Source organism: Bubalus kerabau, chromosome X (assembly GCF_029407905.1).
Source record: "Bubalus kerabau isolate K-KA32 ecotype Philippines breed swamp buffalo chromosome X, PCC_UOA_SB_1v2, whole genome shotgun sequence".
Lineage (NCBI taxonomy): Eukaryota > Metazoa > Chordata > Mammalia > Artiodactyla > Bovidae > Bubalus > Bubalus kerabau.
The window spans coordinates 17,602,368-17,626,646 of record NC_073647.1 but is presented as its reverse complement, the minus strand read 5'-3'; positions in this window follow the sequence as shown (position 1 = coordinate 17,626,646).

The window sequence follows — 24,279 nt, the reverse complement described above, 5'->3', positions numbered from 1 at the left end:
GGCTCATGAACTTGGATGGGGAAAGCTGCATCTTTATTTCTGCTCTCTCTCAACTCCATTTTAGCAGTTCCTTCAATCATGAATGCAGGCAAAAACCCACCATGATCTCAGAGGGCCTGTGACTCGGCCACCAACAGGAATCACATATGTTTTCATATCATAGTGAGTGAATCTTAAAATGTCAATATGCTCATCACTACTGTGAAATTATGATAATTGTAAGGCTCACTGCTGGATCTTGTTATTTAATCTGCTGAAAATGAGGCACATATATCACAAATTTTAAAAATATGTTGGCTGTATTTCAGTCTCATGGGTTTCCATTATAATCCTCTGTATTTTATTTTATGTGTTTAAAAACATTATTCTGAGAAGGGAGGAGGGTTCAGGCTTCACCAGACTGCTAAGGGGTCTGTGGCACAAAAAAATGCCAAGAGCTCCGGGTTAGAGCATGAGCAGTGTGGTTGCAATTGGCCCCAGCTCTCTGGTGACTTCTTCCAATGGGAACCTACACACTCGCATGTGCTAAGTGGATTGGGGCAGACTCTTTCCATTCCTGGATGGGGGAATCCCCTTCCCCCACTGTCTCAGCTTCTGTCATTATGTCTGTGAACTGACTTGCAAATGACTGGTAGGCCTAGGGTCTCAAACTCCTTCCTGGGAGTTTGATCAGGGCAGGCATTGGGTCTCTAACTCCTTCCTGGACACACTGTACCATCCAAACTATATTGCTCACTGTTCCCTGGGAGAGCTTCACACATCCTACCTTCTTACCATCGCCTCTGCCATTCTCTCTGGCCAGAATGCTGGCCCAAGGTCATGCTACTTAAACAGCAGATCTTCCAACCATACGGGCAAATAACATGTTTTCATGCCCTCAAGGGGCTTCTCAGGTGGCCCAGTGGTAAAGAATCTGCCTGTCAATGCAGGAGATGCAGGTATGATCCCTGGATCAGGAAGAGCCCCTAGAGAAGGAAATGGCAACCCACTCACTCCAGTATTCTTGCCTGGAGAATCTCATGGAAAGAGGAGCCTGGTGCCAGTCTTTGGGGGTGAACTGCGGTCCATGGAGTGGCAAAGAGTTGGACATGACTGAGCATGCAGCACTTTCACAGAATCATCTTTCAGGATTTGAAATAGCTCAACTGGAATTCCATCACCTCCACTAGCTTTGTTCGTAGTGATGCTTTCTAAGGCCCACTTGACTTCACATTCCAGGATGTCTGGCTCTAGGTCACACCATCGTGATTATCTGGGTCATGAAGATATTTTTTGTACAGTTCTTCTGTGTATTCTTGCCATCTCTTCTTAATATCTTCTGCTTCTGTTAGGTCCCTACCATTTTTGTCCTTTATCGAGCCCATCTTTGTGTGAAATGTTCCCTTGGTATCTCTAATTTTCTTGAAGAGATCTCTAGTCTTTCCCATTCTGTTGTTTTCCTCTATTTCTTTGCACTGATCGCTGAGGAAGGCTTTCTTATCTCTTCTTGCTATTCTTTGGAACTCTGCATTCAGATGCTTTTATCTTTCCTTTTCTCCTTTGCAAACAACAGACTGGTTCCAAATAGGAAAAGGAGTACGTCAAGGCTGTATATTGTCACCCTGCTTATTTAACTTATATGCAGAGTACATCATGAGAAACGCTGGGCTGGATGAAGCACAAGCCAGAATCAAGAATGCTGGGAGAAATATCAATAACCTCAGATATGCAGATGACACTACCCTTATGGCAGAGAGTGAAGAGGAACTAAAAAGCCTCTTGATGAAAGTGAAAGAGGAGAGTGAAAAAGTTGGCTTAAAGCTCAACATTCTGAAAACGAAGATCATGGCACCTGGTCCCATCACTTCCTGGGAAATAGATGAGGAAACAGTGGAAACAGTGTCAGACTTTACTTTTTTGGGCTCCAAAATCATTGCAAATGGTGACTGCAGCCATGAAATCAAAAGACACTTACTCCTTGGAAGGAAAGTTATGACCAACCTAGATAGCATATTGAAAAGCAGAGACATTACTTTGCCAACAAAGGTCTGTCTAGTCAAGGCTATGGTTTTTCCAGTAGTCATGTTATGGATGTGAGAGTTGGACTGTGAAGAAAGCTGGGTGCTGAAGAATTGATGCTTTTGAACTGTGGTGTTGGAGAAGACTCTTGAGAGTCCCTTGGACTGCAAGGAGATCCAACCAATCCATTCTGAAGGAGATCAGCGGTGGGATTTCTTTGGAAGGAATGATGATAAAGCTGAAACTCCAGTACTTTGGCCACCTCATGCGAAGAGTTGACCCATTGGAAAAGACTCTGATGCTGGGAGGGATTGGGGGCAGAAGGAGAAGGGGACGACAGAGGATGAGATAGCTGGATGGCATCACTGACTCAATGGACATGAGTCTGAGTGAACTCCGGGAGTTGGTGATGAACAGGGAGGCCTGGCGTGCTGCGATTCATGGGGTCGCAAAGAGTCGGACACGACTGAGTGACTGAACTGAACTGAACTGAGCATGCACTCATGCCCTCAAAACCCAATGTTCTGGAACCCCACTGAATACTTGCTCAAACACTTGAGCTGATCCTCAGCCGCTTCTCTGAGGAACATATTGGTTTTGCCCTCAAGCATTTTAGCAGCTTGAGGTAGGCAGTGGCCTTCTGTCGAGGCAAGAATGAAAGGAGAGCATATCCATTTTCAAAACAAAATGGCAACTCCTCTACCTGGGTCACCATTCCTGGTATGCAGAGCACCCAGGTCTGAGTTTTAATCTGCAGCACAGAAGCCTGCCCTCTGATTACTCACCAAAGAGCTCAGCCTTGACCCCATGTACCCAGCATCTGGTTCCCAACACTAATCTTTGGATAAAGCTCAGTCACCATGGTAATAAAATGACAGACCATAGACTCCAGGCTGGATAATAAAGAAGTGAAGAAAGCAGAGGGCTGATAAAGTAGGGGAAATAGAAGCATCAATGGATTGGACGCCCAAAGAGATAGAAGAACAGTTCTGGTAACAAACAAGCAAACTGGAAGATGTGGAGGTAGCAGAGAGCTGAGGCTTGAAAGTGAATTTTATTTATTTTTTTAAAAAATTATTGGAGTATAGTTGATTTACAATATTGTGTTAGTTTCTGCTGTACAGCAAGGTGACTCAGTTATACACATACATATATCCCCTCTTTTTTAGATTCTTTTCCCATACAGGTCATTACACAGTATTGAGTAGAGTTCCCTGTGCTATACAGTAGGTCCTTATTAGTTACCTATTTTTTATATGAAAGTCTTAGTCGCTCAGTCATGTCCAACTGTTTGCAACCCCATGGACCGTAGCCCTCCCAGCTCCTCTGTCCATGGGATTTCCCAGGCAAGAATACTGGAATGGGTTGCCATTCCCTTCTCCAGGGGATCTTCCTGACCCAGGGATTGAACCCAGGTCTCCTGCTTTGCAGGCAGATTCTTTACCATCTGAGCCACCAGGTAAATGTGTATCTGCTAATCCTAAACTCCTAATTTATCCTTCCCCCACGTCTTTCCCCTTTGGTAACCATAAATTTGTTTCCTGTGTTTATATTTCTACATCTATGTTTTTTTTTTTTCTGTGAGTCTGTTTATGTTTTATAAATAGATTCATTTGTACCATTGCTTTTACATTCCATGTATAAGCAATATCATATATTTGTTATTCTCTGTATGACTTCACACAGTATGATAATATCTAGGTCCATTCACGTCGCTGCAAATGGCATTATTTCATTCTTTCTATGGCAGGGTAATATTACATCATATATATGTATCACATATTGGAAGAGTGATTTTTATTAAAGTGGCATAGTTGAGAGCAATATCAGGGCTTAAGTGTGGCTGGGTAAGTGTAGCTTGAGAAAGAGTGCAGAAGAGATAAAGGTGAGGAAGTTAAGGAACGCAGAGATGGAGGCATTGAAAGGCATGTTCGTATGGACATGTCATCTGTGATAGTGGGGGCGCTTCTGGAGGAGAAGAAAATCATGAACTGTTTTCCCAAAAGTCTTTAATGAATGAGAGGGAGTGAGGAGAGATGACAGGGATTGGGAAGGGGAAAGGTTAGTACAACCTTATAGTATGGATCTTGGGAGAGCAAGCCATTAAACATCCTTCAAGGTCTCTCCTAATTTTTGCCATTCTCTGATCTTTCCCCAGTTGACCAGGTAACTCCCCAGCTTCAAATACCTCTCCTGAGGGCTCCCAAATGAATATCTCTAGCTCTGATCTCTCTTCTGAGCTTTAGACAGCCTATCCCACTGCCTACTTGATAGCTGCTCTTCTTGGACCAAATCTATGACCTTCCTTCCAAATGTGGTCCACTTCCCATCTTCTGCATGCTGCGTGTTTGTGTGTTCAGTCATGTCTGACTCTTTGCAACTCTATAGACTGTAGCTCGCCAGGATCATCTGTCTATGGGATTCTCCAGGCAGGAGTAGTGGAGTGGGTTGTCATTTCTTTCTCCAGGGGATCCCCTATCTCCATGCTACCAATATCAATTGTCTAAGTCAGAAACTTGGAAATTATCCTTGACAGTTACTCCCCCTCTCCATTTCCCATGTCCAGTAGATTATTGAGTCCTGCTGACTTCACCTCCTAAGTAACTCTTGAGTTCATCCAATCCTTTCCAGTACCATCCTGGCCCCAGTTATCATCATCTCTTACCTGGTCTAATGAATTAGTTCTCCACACATCTGCCCCCTCTTGTCTGTTCACTCTGCAGCCAGAGTGTTTTGAATGCAAATCCAATCATGTTACCTGCCTGCTTAAACATATCAATGCCTTTCCATGCTTCTTAAGATAAAGGTCAAAAGACTTATGGCTCTATGTTCATCATAAGATTCTCATCCTTAACTCAACATTAGAGCCACCTGTGGAGACTTTAAGACATTGATACCTAGGAGAATTCCTGGTGGTCCAGTGGTTTGGGCTCTGTGCCATGGGTTCAATCCCTGGTAGGGGAACAAAGGGAACTAAGGTCCCACATGCTGCAGTACGGTCAAAAAAAAAAAAAAAAAAACAAAAGGATATTGATGCCTAGGTCCAAACCCAGACCACTAAATCTGAATTTTCAGGAAGCCAAACTTGGGTATATTTCTCTGAGGATTTTAATTTTCAGCCAGAACTGGGAACCTCTGCTCTACATAGGTACCTCCCTACCGCTCCAGTTTCTTAATGGCACACATGGCCATCTTGACTCTGTTCCAGCCACACCGCCCTGCTATTAGTCTCTTGGACTGGAACATTCTTCTCCAGCCCACCCCTTTCACCTAGAGAGTGACAATTCATCTTTCAGATTAAGGGGTAATTAACTGTCATTTTCTAGCCCCCTCCCCAGGTACACATTAAATCAGATTCTTTCTAGCAGTCATCCAATCATATATTTGCATTTTATTTCGGTGGTTACTTGATTACTAAACTGTCAGCTCCGTATCTGTCACTCACTGCTGAATTCTTATTAGGTAGCACAGTGGCCACCACAATATAATGGCTCAATAAATATTTGATGGTTGAATGAATGAGAGGTAAGATGAGGTGTATGAAACCATATGAGCCAATTATATTCTTTGATCACAACTGAATTCCTAATCTAGGTCATATACTGAACCCCTGTGGTTGGGCCCAGTATGGAATCAATGTCCTTGATTACAGCCTAAGTCCCTTTTCACAGCTGCTTCCACCACTGGCTCTCAATCCTGGCTGCCCATTACCATCACCAGAGAAGCCTAATGAAAAACAAAAAAAAAGCTGGCCCCACCCCAGACTATTTAAATCAGAACATCTTGGGGTGGGGCCTGGCCTGATTCGTTTTTTTTCTCCTAGCTTTACTGAGGTATGATCAACAAATTAAAAGTGTGTATTAACATATTTTGGTTGTACAATATGATGTTTTCTTACAGGTGTGCCTCATGATGATTTGATCTATGTATACATTGTGAAATGATTACACAGTGGAATTGACAAATCCATCACTTCACATAGTATCTTTTTATTTTTTTATGGCGAGAACACTTAAGATGACTCAACCATATTCAAGTGTATTGGGCTCCCCAGGTTATTTGAACTGGCATAGCTGCAGTCAAGAGCAATGCTGTGCCCCTTGCCCCTCCAGGTGTGGTCTAGGGCAGCAGCTGGGAGCTTTCTAGGAATGCAGAGTCTCAGGCCCCACCCACCTAAATCAGAATCTTCACTTTAACAAGGACCCCAAGCGATCTGTCCAAGCGATAACGTTTGAAAAGCAAGGCCAAGGAGCCGGGCAGCAGAGTGTGGACTTCCAGGTGTCCCCAGTTTCCAGGGGAGTGTGTGGCTGCTTGGTTGGGAGCCAGTCTCCACTCTTCCACAAGTCCCAACTTCACGGCTGCCTCCGCGTTTGGCTGGGCTGCTGGGTCGACATCCTAGCGTAGCAGCGTAAATCAAGTCTTCACATGGACCAAAACTCCCGACCTGGATAGCAGCAGCAAAACCCAGCTCTGGATTTCATCGGGAGAGCTGGGAAAAGCAGAGTATGTTTGCTAGGAGCCCTCTGTGACGAGTGGGAACAATAGAAGAAAGCATCAACCCTCGCGGTCCCGTCACGTCCCTGCACCCAACTACCCGCGGGGCTGGGCCTAGCAAGCCCTGCCCGCTTTGCTGAGCAGAGATGCTTGTCCGGGAATGGCTCTCAGAGCTTCTGCTCCCTGCAACTCTCCCCGACCCCACCCCACCCCTCTCCCCTCCCCTCCTCGGAATCAGACAGGTTCCGAATGTCTGCCTGGTTTTGGTCCGATTCTTGGGCTGGGTCGAGTAGGTGGAGCCGGGACCCCCTCGTTGCCCGACCCAGCCGGTCAGGGGAGACGTGAGCCCGGGGCTGGCTGCAGGCCCCAGGACGCCGGCGGGCTGCTCTGTCCCCTGGATCTGACTGAGCGCGTGGCTTCCCGGGCTGGCTGGCACTGCCTGCGCTGCCGCCGGCCCGCTGGTCCCGTTGCCCGGCCAGGAAATGTCTTCTTACTGGAAAGACGGCTGCTGTCTGCTGCGGCAGCGGGTGGCAGAGTCTGAAACCAATTTGCACAAGCCCTGGGTGACCAAAAAACTTTGTGTTCGTTTAGGGGAGTGTTCCGCTAGAAGCAGAGTGTTTTTGTTTTTTTTTTTAAGCCACCGGTAGGGTCCCAGTTCGTAAATGAGCCCGCCCCAACCCCACCCGAGGAGGGTGACAATGTAGGAAGCATTCCCACGGTGGAGGAGACTTTCACATCACTGGAGGTGCCGAGTCTCAGCGCCCAGGACACAGCCCCTCCAGAGCCAGCTGTTTGCCATGTAACTGAGAGCTGAGTCCTCTGAGGACACTGGGACCGTTGTGTAAACACTCTCCTTGTCTCTCCAGCAGCTGAGGGAAGCCAGGGCACTCAATTGTTGCTCAGCCAAAGTGCCAAGGTGCCTCCTTCTAAAAGCCGCAGGCACTGGGTCCTTCCCTGGAGGACACATAGCTTCTGAGAAAAGCAGACCGTGGCCCCTTTCACGGGAAAACATCTATAAAATCCCGTGCCTGGATGCTCAGCACTGGCCCTGAGGCTTGTATCCACCTGCCTCCATCCTGGCATTGGTTCCCTGGCCATGGGCCTGGTTGCCACTAAGAAACTGGCTCCCTTGTCAGCTCACTCTCACTCCCTGCCTTCTTTCTCCTGTTTCCTTAAGTTTTTCTTACTCTTCTCTTGTTCTCTCCAGCTTTCTTCATCATCTCTCCCCATTCATTCCATCTCTCCTTCTCTTCCTTCCTCCTCCTTCCTTCCTTATTCATTAAAAAAAAAATGCACTCATCAGGTATTAGGGCTTCCCTGGTGGCTCAGTGGTAAAGAATCTGTCTGCTAATGCAGGAGCTGCAGGAGACATGGGTTCGATCCTTAGGTGGGGAAGATCCCCTGAAGAAGGAAATGACAGCCCCCTCTAGTAGTCTTGCCTGGGAAATTCCCATGGGCAGAGGAGCCTGACAGGACACAGTCCATGGGGTTACAAAAGAGTCAGACATGACTTAGTGACTAAACAACATTAGGTATTAAGCACTGTAGTAGTCGGCTCGGGTTGCCATAATTAACACACCGTGGATTGGGTGGCTTAAACAACAGAAATTTATTTGCACAGTCCTGGAGACTGGAAGTCTGAGATCAAAGTGCCCACATGGTAAGGTCTTGGTGAGACTCTCTCCCTGGCTTGCAGCCTTTTTCCACTGTGTCCTCATGTGGCCGAGGGGAGGGGGATATTTCTCTCTCTTTCTCTCTTCCATTTCTTATCAAGCCACAGTACTATGGGATCAGGGCCCACCCTTATGACCTCATTTAACCAGATGAGAGCAGTATTGTTAACAAAGTGTGGACAGAAGGCAAAAGGAGAATGGAGGGGCAGGAGTGAATAGATGCCTCGAGAAACCAAGGAGGGTTTGACAGAAGAGGTGACTTTTGAGCTGGCTCTTGAAGCATGAGAAGGAGTTTGCCAGACAAAGAAAAGAGGAACTCTATTTCAGGCAAAACGAGTGGCATGTGCAAAAGCATAAAGTTGTGAAAGGGTGTGGCCTGCTTGATGAGCAGTGAAAATTTTTGTAGTAGTAGAGATGAGAGTATATAAGGAGGTGTGGCAGGGGATGCTGGAGATGCAACATGGAACTCTCTTGTGAAGGGTTCAAGCAAGAAATGATGATGGCCCACGCTAAGGTAGGGACAGTGGGGATGGAAAGTAAGAACAGAATGCTGGAGACATTAGCGAGACCAAATTGGCTGGCTGAATGGTGGAGTGAAGAGGCAGCAGGGAAAGCAACTCCTGGATTTCAAGCTTAGGGGACTGGCATAATGGACTGAGATATGGAAGGAAGAGTAGGTCTGAGGTGGGGGGTGAGAGTAGACACAGCAACTGTGAGGTATCTCCAGGATATCCTGCGGAGGTAAACTGGATGTGGTGAGTGAAGTAGGAATGGAACAAACTCTATGTAGGTTCATGAACATGTGTGAGGAAAGTATTTGATGCTCAGGAGAGAACTATGCCAAATGATTAGAGGGACTGGAGCTTAGCATTCACACAGGGCTGGGAATAATGCTGGTTCCCATCCAGCGAAAACTGAGTCATTGGTGAAAGTACACAGAAGGGTCTTGCCTTGGTATTAGAGAGTAATTAGTTCTACAATGAGCACTGCTCTGGTCTCATCTAACAAAGCTTAACAGCAAGACCCAAGAGGGATCAAACAATTTCCAAGAAACGTAGTTAAGTCCAAGAACAAAGTTCGAGAGTATATATAGCAAGGTTTCTCAACTTCAGAACAACTGACATTTTGAGCTAGATAATTCTTTGTTGTGGGGGCTGTCCTGTACATTGGAGGGTGTTTGCCATCATACCTGGCCCTACTTATTGGATGCCAAGACCAGAGAAACAAAGCCATCCCTGGTTGGGAATCACTGATTGTAGGAATACAGTCATAGTAAAGAATCCAACAAAGTAGAACTCACAATGTGTGGCTCCAAAAAAAAAAAAATTACCTGGCATTGACAGAGCAGGAAACTAAGGCCAATAAGAAGGTGGTAAATCGTTAAGAAGTCAAACCAGAACTGACTTACAGTTAAAACTGGTAAACAAAGATACTAAAACAGTTATTGTAACTGTATTCCAGAAGTTCAGAAAGTTAAGTACAGCCATGGAAGGTATCTTTTAAATACCCAAATCAAACTTACAGAGGTGAAAACTACAACATGTGATGTGAAAAATACATTGGATGGAATTAATGGCAGATGAGACACTGCAAAAAAAAAAAGGCTAGTGAATTGAATACAAAGCAGTAGAAAGGATTCAAAATGAAATACACACAGAAAAGAGAATTTAAAAAAATGAACAGAACATCAGTGAGTTGTAGGAAAATTCAAGTGGCATAATCTAAATATAATTGGAGTCACTGAGGGAGAAAAAGAGACAAGAGGGAACAGAAAAATATTTGAAGAAATAATGGCTCAAAGTTTTCCAAATTTGATGAAGATTATAAACTGAGAGATCCAAGGAACTCAGCAAACTCCAAGTACAAGAAATATGAAGCAAGTGACACCAAGACACATCACAATCAAATTTCTCAACATCAGTGATAAAGAGAACATTTTAACAGCAGAAAGAAAACACCAGAGAAAAAAAGCATTTTGTGTACAGAGAAACAAAGATAAGACTTCTCATTGTAAACAATGCAAATGAGAAAACTATAAAGCAAAATCTTTTTAAAAACAAAGACAAAAACCCCTGTTAAGCAGGGATTCTACATCAGGCAAAAATATCTTTCAAAAAGGAAGGCCAGGGAATTCCCTGGTTGTCCAGTGGTTAGGGCTTGACCCATTCACTGCCAAGTCTGATCTCTGGTCAGGGAACTAAGATCCTGCAAGCTGCCTGGCAGGGTCAAAAAAAAAAAAGAAAGAAAGAAATACCAAACAGACACATACTACCAGAAATGGAAGGAAGATGATAGTAGATGAAAATATGGATCTACGAAAAGGAAGAAAGAAATATTAATAGTAACCATATGGGTAAATATATAAGATTTTGAAAAATTATTTAAATATCTTTGATAGTGGATTATTTAAGCAAAAATAATAATAATGCAGTGTGTGATTTATAATGCACATAAACAAAATGTATGACAAAAGTGGGAGGGGAGAAAAGGGCATATATTTACTATTATAAATATGTTTTCATGGTATAGGTTATGTGGTATATACCATTTGAAGATCAACTGAGGTAAGTTAAAGATGTTTACTATAAACCTAAAAGTAACCACTAAAATAATAAAACAGAGTCATAGCTGATCAACAAATAAATGAGATACAATAGAATCATAAAAGATATTCAATTAGTCCCAAAAAAGACAGAAATAAGAAAAAGAAAAAGGAAACAAAGAACAGATGGGACAAATAGAAAACAGATAACAATATGATAGACTTAAATCTAACTATATCAATAATTAATTGAAATGTAAATGATTTAAATACCCAAATAAAATGCAGAGACTGTAATTGGATATAAAAGCAAGAACCAATTATATGCTGCCTACAAGTACAGAACATTCAGAAAACTAAGATCATGAAATCTGGTCCCATCACTTCATGGGAAATAGATGGGGAAATGTGGAAACAGTGTCAGACTTTATTTTTCTGGGCTCCAAAATCACTGCAGATGGTGATTGCAGCCATGAAATTAAAAGATGCTTACTCCTTGGAAGGAAAGTTATGACCAACCTAGACAGCATATTAAAAAGCAGAGACATTACTTTGTCAACAAAGGTCCATCTAGTCAAGGCTATGGTTTTTCCAGTAGTCATGTATGGATGTGAGAGTTGAACTGTGAAGAAAGCTGAGCACAGAAGAATTGATGCTTTTGAACTGTGGTGTTGGAGAAGACTCTTGAGAGTCCCTTGGACTGCAAGGAGATCCAACCATTCCATCCTAAAGGAGATCAGTCCTGGGTGTTCATTGGAAGGACTGATGTTGAAGCTGAAACTCCAATATTTTGGCCACCTGATGCAAAGAGTTGACTCATTTGAAAAGACCCTGATGCTGGGAAAGACTGAAGGCAGGGGGAGAAGGGGATGACAGAGAATGAGATGGTTAGATGGCATCACCAACTCAATGGACATGAGTTTGAGTGGACTCCGGGAGCTGGTGATGGACAAGGAGGCCTGGCGTGCTACGGTTCATGGGGTCGCAAAGAGTCGGACACGACTGAGTGACTGAACTGAACTGAACTGAACAAGTACAGATCTTCCTCTACTCACTTTGGGGTTATGTTCCAACAAACCAATCATAAGTTGAAAATTCATTTAATACACCTAACTTATTGATGCTGGGAAAGATTGAAAGTAAAAGAAGTAGGTGGCAGAGGATGAGATGGCTAGACAGCATCACCGACTCAATGGATGTGAGTTTGAGCAAACTCCAGGAGATAGTGAAGGACAGGGGAGCCTGGTGTGCCGCAGTCCATGGTGTGGCAAAGAGTTGGACATGACTTAGTGACTGAACAACAACAACACTGAACATCATGGCTTAGGCAAACCTACCTTAAACATGGGCAGAACACTCACATTAGCCTACAGTTGGGCAAAAATGATCTAACACAAAGTCTATTTTATATCGATAAAAAAGTGTTATATATCTCATGTAGTTCATTGAATACTGAAAGTTACAAACAGAATAGTTGTCTGGATACAGAATAGTTCTAAGTGTATTGATTATTTACCCTCATGATCACTTGGCTGACTGGGAGCTGTGACTCGGTGCTGCCATCCAGCACCACAAGAGAGTATGGTACCATATGTTGCTAGCCTAGGAAAAAAAATCAAAAATCAAAATTTGAATTATGGTTTCTATTGAATATGTATTGCTTTACACCATCATAAGGTCGAAAATCACAAGTTAAACCACTGTAAGTCAGGGGCTGTCTGTAAAGCATTTTAGCTATAAAGTTTAAAATAGGTTAAAAAAGTTAAAGTATGGGAAAATGATATACCATGGTAACACTAATCAAAAGAAATTTGGAACAGCAATATTAAATGATATTAAGCAAAAGTTAATATCAGAGATAAAGGTCATTTCATAGTGATAAGTGGATCAATTCATTAAGAGGACATGACAATCCTAAGCATTTATGCACCACATAACAGAACTTCAAAATACATGATGCAAAAGCTGACAGAACTACAGATAGAAACAGAAAAGTTCAAAGATACAGTAGAAAATTTCACCTCTCCTCTTTCATTAATAGAATGAGTAGGCAGGAAATCAGCAGCAAGGATCTAGAAGATAAGTATAACACCATCATCCAACTTGATCTAATTGACACTTATAGAACATTTCATGCAACAACAGCAGAATACATACTCTTTTCAAGAGCATACAGTACATTTACCAAGCTAGATAGATAATATTCTGGGCCACAAGTCTCAAAAATTCAAAATAATTAAATCATACAAAGTATATTCTCTGACTACAATGAATTTAAATTAGAAACCAATAACAGAAAAATCTCTGAAAATTTCCCAAATATCTGGAAACTAAATCACACACTTCTAAATAATCCACAAGGCAAAAAAGAAATAAAAATGTAGAGACTATTATGAAATGGATAAAAATGAAAACATGAAAGAGATGGGAATACCAGACCACCTGACCTGCCTCTTCAGAAATCTGTATGCAAGTCAGGAAGCAACAGTTAGAACTGGACATGGAACAACAGACTGGTTCCAAATAGGAAAAGGAGTACGTCAAGGCTGTATATTGTCACCCTGCTTATTTAACTTATATGCAGAGTACATCATGAGAAACGTTGGACTGGAAGAAACACAAGCTGGAATCAAGATTGCTGGGAGAAATATCAATAACCTCAGATATGCAGATGACACCACCCTTATGGCAGAAAGTGAAGAGGAACTCAAAAGCCTCTTGATGAAAGTGAAAGTGGAGAGTGAAAAAGTTGGCTTAAAGCTCAACATTCAGAAAACGAAGATCATGGCATCCGGTCCCACCACTTCATGGGAAATAGATGGGGAAACAGTGGAAACACTGTCAGACTTTATTTTGGGGGCCTCCAAAATCACTGCAGATGGTGATTGCAGCCATGAAATTAAAAGACGCTTACTCCTTGGAAGGAAAGTTATGTCCAACCTAGATAGCATATTAAAAATCAGAGACATTACTTTGTCAACAAAGGTCCGTCTAGTCAAGGCTATGGTTTTTCCTGTGGTCATGTATGGATGTGAGAGTTGGACTGTGAAGAAGGCTGAGCGCCCAAGAATTGATGCTTTTGAATTGTGGTGTTGGAGAAGACTCTTGAGAGTCCCATGGACTGCAAGGAGATCCAACCAGTCCATTCTGAAGGAGATCAGCTCTGGGATTTCTTTGGAAGGAATGATGCTAAAGCTGAAACTCCAGTACTTTGGCCACCTCATGCGAAGAGTTGACTCACTGGAAAAGACTCTGATGCAGGGAGGGATTGGGGGCAGGAGGAGAAGGGGACGACAGAGGATGAGATGGCTGGATGGCATCACTGCCTCGATGGACGTGAGTCTGAGTGAACTCTGGGAGTTGGTGATGGACAGGGAGGCCTGGCATGCTGCGATTCATGGGGTCGCAAAGAGTTGGACACGACTGAGCGACTGAACTGAACTGAACTGAACATGATTTGTGAGATGCCACTAAATGTCTATAGTAGAAAAGAAGAAAGGTCTCAAATCAATGATTTTCAGCTTCCATAATAAAAATCTAGAGAAAGATGAACAAATTAAACCCAAAGTAAGTAGACAAAAGGAAATAATAAAGATCAGAATAGAAACTGAGGAAATAGAAAAGAAATAAATAATAGAGAAGATAAATGAAACCAAAAGCTTTGAGAAGATCAATAAAATTGTTAATCTCTAGCCAGACTGATCAGAAAAAGAAGAAAGAAGACACAAATTGCCAATATGAGGAATGACAGAGGTGATATAACTACTGATTCTACAGATATTAAAAGGATACTAAGGGAGTATTATAAACAATAAATTTGACAACTTAGATGAAATGGACAGGTCTCTTGGAAAACACAAAAGCTCACCCAAGAAGAAATGGGTACTGTGAATAGCCCTCCATTAGGGAAAGTGAGTTTATAGTTAAACACATGCTACAAAGACATCTTCTTGGCCAAATGGCTTCACTAATGAATTCTATAAAACATTTAAAGAAGTAATACCAATTCTATACAAAGTCTTCCAGAAAGTTGAAAAGGAAAACACAGTTCCCCATTAATTCTATTTGTGTTTATTATCAGCATTACCACGATAACAAAACCAGAAAAAGACATAACAAGAAAACTACAGACCAATATCTCTCATAAATACAGATGTAAAACTTTAACAAATCAATGTAACTAAATATATAAAAAGAATATAGCCACATCAAGTGTGGTTTTTGCCAGCAAGGCAAATTTGGTTTACCATTTGAAAATCAAGCAGTTGTAATTCACCATATTGATGAACAAAAAAACTCTAAGCATATGATTATTTCAATAGATGCAGAAAAAGAATTTGACAAAATCCAACATCTATTCCTAAGGAAAACTCTCAGCAAGCTAGAAATAGAAGGAAACTTCCTCAACTTGATGAAGGGTATTATAAAAAACCTACAGTTAACATAACATTTAATGGTCAACTACCAAATTCTTTCCCTCTAAGATCAGGAGCAAGACAAGGATGTCTGCCCTTATTCAACATTTTACTGGAAGTTCTAGCCAATGCAAATTGTTAAGAAAATGAAACAAAAAGCATCTAGATAAGAAAGGAAGACATAAAACTTTATTTGCAGATAACATGATCATCTATGTAGAAAATCTACTGAGATCTACAAGAAAGCTACTAGAACTATGAAGTGATGTTAGCAAAGTTTCAGAATACTAGATCACTTTTTATTTTCTATATACTAGCAACAAAAATAATTGGAAATTGAAGTGTTTTTTTTTTTTTCTTTTTAATTCTTGGCTGCGGGCCCACAGCATGTGGGACCAGGGATTGAACCCATTGGAAGGTGGAGTCTGAGCCCCTGGACTGCCAAGGAAGTTCCAGAAACTGAAGTTTTCAAACAATGCTGTTTACAATTCAATAGGGAAAAAATAGCCTTTTCAACAAATGTTGCTGGAACAAATGGATATCCACATGCAAAAGAATGAAGCTGGTCTCCTTCCTAGCACCATACATAAAAGTTAACTCAAAATAGATCCTAGGCCTAAATGTAAGAGAGGTGAAACTGCAAAATTTTTAGAAGAAAACATAGCTGTAAATCTGTATGCCCTTGGATTAGGCAATTGTTTTTTAGATATGACACCACAAGCAAAGGCAACCAAACAAAATATAGACACATTGGGTTTAATCAACATTAAAAATTTTTGTGCATCAAAGGACACTATGAAGAAAGTGAAAGAGTGCACAGAATGGGAGAAAATATTTGCAAATCATACATTTGATAAAGGTCTAGTATCCCACAATATAAAAGAATTCTTACAACTCAACAATAAAAAGATAAAAACTCAAGTAAAGACTGGGCAAAAGGGACTTTGCTGATGGTACAGTGGTTGAGAATCTGCCATGCAATGCAGGTGGCCTGGGTTTGACCCCTGGTGGGAGAACAAAGATCCCATATGCCAAGGATCAACTAAACCCATGTGTCACAGCTACTGAAGCCAGCAACCTCTGGAGCCTGTGAGACACAACTAGAGAGTCCGTGCATGGCCATGAAAGGATCTCACATGATGCAATGAAGATCCTGTATGCTACAACTGAGACCCAATGCAGCCAAATAAAATAATAAATAAATAAATACATGAAAAAACAATAGCAAAAGATCTAAACAGACACTTCTCCAAAGAAATCTCTAAATGGTTACACATGAAACATTATTAGTCATTCAGTTCAGTTCAGTTGCTCAGTCATGTCTGACTCTTTGTGACCCCATGAATCGCAGCATGCCAGGCCTCCCTGTCCATCACCAACTCCCGGAGTTTACCCAAACCCACGTCCATCAAGTCGGTGATGCCATACAGCCATCTCATCCTCTGTTGTCCCCTTTTCTTCTTGCCCCCAATCCCTCGCAGCATCAGAGTCTTTTCCAATGAGTCAACTCTTCGCACGAGGTGGCCAAAGTACTGGAGTTTCGGCTTTAGCATCATTCCTTCCAAAGAAATCCCAGGACTGATCTCCTTTAGAATGGACTAGTTGGATCTCCTTGCAGTCCATGGGACTCTCAGAGTCTTCTCCAACACCACAGTTCAAAAGCATCAATTCTTGGGCGCTCAGCCTTCTTCACAGTCCAACTCTCACATCCATACATGACCACTGGAAAAACCATAACCTTGACTAGACGGACCTTTGTTGACAAAGTAATGTCTCTGATTTTTAATATGCTATCTAGGTTGGACATAACTTTCCTTCCAAGGAGTAAGCGTCTTTTAATTTCATGGCTGCAGTCACCATCTGCAGTGATTTTGGAGCCCCCAAAAATAAAGTCTGACACTGTTTCCACTGTTTCCCCATCTATTTCCCATGAAGTGATGGGACCAGATGCCATGATCTTCGTTTTCTGAATGTTGAGCTTTAAGCCAACTTTTTCACTCTCCTCTTTCACTTTCATCAGTGGTCATTAGGAAAATCAAATCAAAACCACAGTGAGATATCAGTTTACATTGCTAGGATGGCTCGAATAAAAAAAAGTAGAACAATAAGATGGTAAGATGAGTAAAAATAGGAGCCTCATGCCTTGCTGGTGGGATTGTAAAATGGGACAACTGCATTGGAAAATAGTTTGGTAGTTCCTCAAAAGGTTAAATATAGTTACCATATGAAGGTAAAAGCTCATAGGCACATACCTAAGAGAGCTGAAGATACACATATATACAAAAATGAGTACATGAGTGTTCATAGAAGCATTTATCACAATAGTCAAAAAGCAGAAACAACTTACTGATGCATATGACACTATTAATACAGACAACATAAAGGAATCTCAAAATAATTCTGCCGAGGGAAAGAAACCAGCCCCAAAAATGCATACTGTGCTATTCCATTTATATAAAATTCTGAAAATGCAAACTATACAGTAACAGAAAGAAGATCAGTGGTTGCCTGGGGACGGGGGACTGCAGAGGGGATGAAGTAAAGGATTACAACGGGGCAGAAGGAAACTTTAGGGAGTGATGAAAACGTGATGGTGGTGATGGCTTCATGGAGATACGCATATGCCAAAACTTGGCAAATTGTACACTTTTTGTACAGCAGGCAAATGTGAAGGTTACTGTATGTTGATTATTTCTCAAGTAAAACTATAATACAAAATTTAAAAAGGAGCAGGTTTGCTTACTTTTTTATTTGCCCATGCTGGGTCTTAGTTGCGGCAGGCGAGATCTTTGATCTTCCTTGTGGGATTTTTAGCTGCGGCATGGGAACTCATAGTTGCGGCATGTGGGATCTAGTTCCCTGACCAGGGATCGAACCCAGGCCCCCTGCATTGGGAGCTTGGAGTCTTAGCCACGGGACCACCAGGGAAGTCCCAGAAGCAGGTTTTTTGAACAGATGAACTGCCAGGTCCTTTCCAGCTCTGATTCTGTGATAGCTATTAGAGGGGATTATCCCAAAGCCTTGCACCGCAATGGTGCTTTGTAATAGGATGCCCAAATCACTGAGATTAAACAAGATTTTGTTTGAATTATTCATAAACAGGCCTTGTTCTTTACTTTCTGGGACTGTGTAGACAGAGCCCCAAAGCCCAGTTGAACGACGGAGTAGGGAAGCACACCCTCCAGGCAGTGGGAAAACGTCCAGGTCAGAGGAGGAAACTGGGGAAACGACAGCCTAATGAGCTCTGCTCTTTCTAACTTCTTTAAGTCTATGATTCAGAGGATCGGCTCGTCATGGACATTCCAGACCAATGAGGCATCTCAGGACCATGAATGCATAGACATCCCAGGGGAAAAAACAATGGAAGACAAGGTGGAAATGAGAAATGGCCTTTTTAGGTCTCTTGACCCAAATGCAAGGAGCTGAGAGGATATGGAGGAAGAGGTGGAAGTGTCCCTTCCCTGCAGGAAAGGAGATTATGACTTGACAGGGTCTGGGGAAATCAAATGCAAGACACTGAAGAACTGGAATGTCAGGCCTCCAGGGATGCCTTCTAGATGGACGTGCCAGAGGAGAAGGAGGAAGGAGGTGATCCCCTCCCCGCCTGTTGGCAGTGAAAGCCAAGAAGGCAAGGAAGGGAAAGAATGAAAAGCCCAGAGGCACGCTTCAAAGTCATCTGTCAGCTGGGCAGCGCCTGAAGCCAGTGCCAAGGTTGATGGATCACCTCGTGGAAAGCACGAGCGGAGATGGACCCAGCCTGAGAGGCTGTCACCCTCCCCTCAGCCCGCAGCTGGAGCAGATGCTTTAAAGGAAGACGATGAAAACCCTCGATGCCCAGGGTGATTCAGGGCAATCTTTACACCTGAGGAGAGTGGCATTTTCTTTTGATCCCAGAGGATGATAAGTTAGGAGCTGCAAGTCTGAAGCAGGGGAATGGAGTGTCCATGTAATCTTATCCTACCCAGCAGAACTCCTACAGAAACTCTTCTTCTAAAGGGTCCTTTTTTGCTTCCACCCTCAAATCTCCTGCTGCCCCAGACCCTGGGCAGGGCGCCTCCCTGGCTTCCAAAAGGCTGATGACATTGGTCAATGTCATCATGATTCCCTAAATGAGTAAGGCATCTCATGGTTTATAGAGCCCCTTTCCCTCCATGATCTCATTTTTCTCATCATTCAACCCTGTGAGATAGGCATTGTTTCTCTCGTTTTTAGGAGAGGAACACAAGCTATGAGAACACAGATGTTTGGATGAATTAATTAATTCATATATTCGTTCAAATAATGGCTGAACACCTGCTATGTGTTGGACACCAGTTAGGTTCTGAGGACAGTGATGAAACCAGACAGCCACAGGCCCTTGTGGAGCTCAATAAATTGGGGTTGGTGGGGAAGGTAGGTGAGGAGAGTTATTGATACAATGCAAATCTAATTGCAAACTATGAGAGATATGATGATTTCTCAGCTGGTCTGGGGGCTAAGGCAAGCATCGCTTAAGGAAGTGGTATTTGACCTTAGAGCTGAGCTGATGCTTGATGGGTGTTAGCCAGGAGAAGATGGAGTGGAGTAGAGAGTTCTCCAAGAGGAAAGGACATGGCAGTGCAGATAGAAAGAGGGAGAGAGGCAAGATAGGTGGCTGGCGCCTTGCAGGCCATGGTCAAGAGTTGGGTCTCAACCCTCAGAGCCACTGGGAACCACAGAAGACTGGCAAGCTGAGCAGGCCAGCCTAACTATTCTGGTTGGTTTGGAGAATGATGTGCAAGGACTGATGGGGCTTAAATGAGGATGGGGCACAGAAACATAGAAAAGTATACAGATTTGAGAGATATTGGGAAGCAACATGGACAGAAAGTTCATGCTCTTATGATTCCAGCATGCTGGGGATACGAGCGGAGGTAGTGGGGTGCAGTGGGTTGAATGGGAGTGCGCAAAAGATATGTGCATCTCTAAACCCCTAGAAACTGTGAATGTAACCTTATTCGGATAAAGGTCTTTGCAGATATAACTAAGTTATGGATTCCAAGAGGAGGTCAGCCTGCATCATGCAGGTGGGCACTAAATCCAATGGTAAGTGTCCTTATGAGAGAGAAGCAGGGACTTCCCTGGTGGTCCAGTGACTAAGACTCTGGGCTCCTAATGCAGGGGGCCCGGGTTCCATCCCTGGTCAGGGAACTAGATCCCACATGCCACAGCTAAAGATCCCATGTGCCAAAACGAAGACTGAGGATCCTGCATGCTGCAAGTAAGACCTGGAACAGCCAAATACATAAATATTTTAGAAAAGAGAGAGGCAGGAGGTCACACAGACAGACAGAAGGCCATGTGAAGATGTTGCAGCCCCAAACCAAGGGATGCCTGGAGTCATCACAAGTTGAAAGAAGCAAGGAAGGATTCTCACCTAGAACTTTCTTGATTTCAGACTTCTAGCCTCCAGAGCTGGAATAGAATAAGTTTCTGCTGTTTTAAGCCACCCAGTTTGTGGTAATTTGTTACAGCCACCTTCAGAAACTAATATGTGAGATTTTGCTGTAAAATGGCTACCTTTCTTTTTCTTTTTTTCCCCCCAAATGTTACCTTTTTAAAGTTAATACATTACTGGGCTCTCTCTTTCTGTGTTCCAGAAATGTATGGAAGACGAAGTGAGACATCAAGAGGCTCTCAGTCTGTGATCTGGGTTAAGACCCATGCGGTGACGATGCCACCTCTGATCACCGTAGGGGTAGAAACTCGCATCTGGGATGGAGCAAAGCTGACCAAGATTATCTCGCTAGCTTAACCTCATTATTTCAGAGCTCTAAGCGCACAGCCAAACTGGTCATAGACTTAACACCTAGTTCCCATCCATCTTTGCTCTGTCTCAGCACACAAAGGTACCAGATTTGAGGTGGTATAATACCCCACCTTATGTAAGTCTGGTTAAGATTAGCCAGCAAAGCAAGAAGAAGAAAGGTTCAATGGCCCACTGGACCTTGGAGATAAACCTGCTCATTCGGGAGTGGCCATCCTACTTCACAGGGCCTTGCTGCTTGAGGAAGGAATTCATAGGCCCCCCTCGGGGGACCAGTGTATTTATAGACCCTGGAGGAGAGGAAGGATGGAGGCTCCTGGGAGACGTCATAGAGGATGTGCAGAGGAAATGAAACTGCTCTGAAAGACCAGCAGGAGGAACGGGGACCTGCGTGGCTCTGGGCGAGGCTGAAGGATCAGAAGGAATGGGCAGGATGCAGGGAAAAGGGGCAACTCTGTGGGGCTGGGGTGGCGGTGGGGGTGGAAGAGCAGTTCTTTACCTTCTTGGAGGCTCCCTCTTGGGACTGGATCCCGCTAGTGAGCAGTCAGTCCGTTGAAAATATTTGATATATTGCCAGTGATCTGAATTCCATTGCCATAATACCTTTCAGAAACATAGTTGTGTCATGTGAGGCGTATCTGTGAGGGAACCCTTGATCTGTTAAATATATAAGAGAAACTGGGAATGTATGTTGTTTGCAAAGAAGTTGGAAGAAATGTAAACGTTGAATAAACATTTCTGGGACATTTGGAACCCATTTGCAAGTGGCAGAAACATGCCCTGTGAAAGGATTTAGCACGCAAGGGGACTGAGTTATGGAATTAAAGCCAGGGATGTTAATAGAGGTAGTGTGGTTATGCTGCAAAATGGCTACTTCTCCAAGTTTTGCAAAAGTGATAACTTATAATGTTTAGTATTTGACGCTGCATGCTTGGGGCAAGGGCAAGTGTGAGAGGCAAGACCTTTAATCTGTTGCCAGGGTTAGGATCCAGTTGATGATAAAGACTGGGAGGGATTGGATACCAAGGGGAGGGGAGAATCATACAGCTAGCTGAAGAAGAAATCCTGGCAATGTCCCAAAATCCCAACAACCGGCTTTTTCCCCCCAATTGGTCATTAGGATCTTTTGATTTATAGAGTAAGTTTCAGGCTAGTTTCCATGTAATTAACATCATGGTTTCACACTCAAAGTGGGAAAGTTAATCCTTGAAGATGTATTAAGTTTCTACTGTATGGCAAACATTGTGTTGGTTGCTCTGGGGCATATAGATGAGTTAGAAAACTCAATTCTAGCCAATAGAATTGGAAAGACAAATACTTAGTAGTGAGACAGTGAAAATTCATGTTCTCTGCTGGTGCTGAGCCAAGCAAAGATCATTTGTCAAGGAGCTAGTTAGTGAGGCATCAACCAGCAGCTGGCCTTTTCTGCTGTTTTTCAAGTTCCTGTTAAGTAGCTACAGAGACAGCGGAAGCTTTGAGGCTCTTCTTAAAGACTTTTCACCAAGGTTGCTGCTACTGAACTTCTCTGATCATTAATTTAGCTTATGTCTTAGGGAACAAATTGGTTGAGTGATATTGGGAAGGTTCATTATTATGATGTGCTCCAGAAGGCCTGACTGTGAATGAGAGTCCGTGACTAACCACAGCCGTTCTGAGTGGCTTCACAGTCAGCCGGGGCACTGCTCAGCCAGTGAGTGAGTGACAGCTGTATGCAGGGAAGGCACCGAGGGAAAAGCAAGAGACAGGAGTCAATGAGATCTAGGTCTCCGTCCCAACTTTGCCACCCGCTTTCTGTGTAACCTTGGGCAAGTCACTATTCCTTTCTGGACCTCAGTTTCTCTATCTGCATAATGAGGGGGTTGGGACTCTTTCTGTTAGGGAGATTTCTCTGAGTACTGGCTAGGCTTATCACTCTCCAGATGTGTACTTGTCACTCCACTTTTTATATTACTCCTGTTAAAATAGCCACTACCAATTGGGGGTGGGGGGAGTTCACATCTTTGTGTTATTTCTGCTAACTCTTGCTGTTGACCCATCTCAGAACCTGTTGGACAGGCTGTGATGACTTTGCCCAAATAAGGATACCTGATATTTATCATAAACTCAGATTGATTATTAACATGACTGTACTGCCTGGAGAATCCCATGGACAGAGGAGCCTGATGGGCTACAGTCCATGGGGTTGCAAAGAGTCAGACACGACTGAGTGACTAGCACACATACAGTTCCTTCCCGCGTTCAATGAATATTTATTGAGTATTTGCTTTGAGCATTAGCACTGCTGGTAAGAACACAAAAATGAGTAAGACATAGCCTTACTATCTCATACTGTTGTTAAGATATACACAAATACCTATGAGAATATATAAAATTTATATAATGCTTGCCATACTAGAAGAGTCAAGCAGTGTACCAAGTACTTCCTAGGTATTGTTGGGTTTAATCCTTTCAATTTTCCAGGGAGCTAAGCCCCCCCTTTTTTTTCAGATGAGGAACCTAAAATTCAGAAAGCTTAAATAATTTGCTCTAAGTTACCTATTTAGGGAGAGTGGTGTTATTTCAGAACCCAGAAGCTTAACCACTATGCTTCACTGCTTCCTAATTTGATTCAAGACAGTACGAGTGTAGTGTTAGAAGTGCGAATAGGGCTTCTTGGTGGTTCAGGAGTTAAGCATCCACCTGCCAATGCAGGGGACACGGGTTTGACCTCTGGTCTGGGAAGATCCCATATGCCATGGAACAACCAAGCCCATGTGCCACAACTACTGAGCCTGCGTGCCTGGAGCCCACACTCTCTGTACCAAGAAGAGCCTGCACACTGCAATGAAGGGCAGCCCCTGCTCACCACAGCGAGAGAAACCCCATACGCAGCAGCCAACACCCAGTGCGGCCATAAATAAGTTAATCTTAAAAAAAGAAGTGCAAATAAAGTGATATATTAGGCTCACAGAAGTGAGAATTTGCTTCTCAAAGTTCAGTGAGGGAAGTGTGTGGTCTTCCAGGTTCAGCAGACCTGGGAAATTTTCTTAACTTCTGTTAGCCTCAGTTGCCTCATCTGTAAAATGGGAATGGTAAGAAGTAGGACTACTTCATGGGCATGAGGATTAAATGAGTTAACATACATGAAGCATTTAGAACAGTGCTTCACATGCAGCAGATGCTCAATAAATTTTAGCTACATCCTCCTCCTCCTCTGTGGGGACAGAAAGAGAGGAATGGGCTACAACAGGAACGCACTCTGAGGTTTCAGTGTATGAACCTATGAGTTGAAACTTGGGTTGTTACAAAAACACTACTTTGAAGAATTACATGCACCCCTCTACTGTTCACTGCAGTGTTATTTACAAATGCCAAGATGGAAGTAACCTGTGT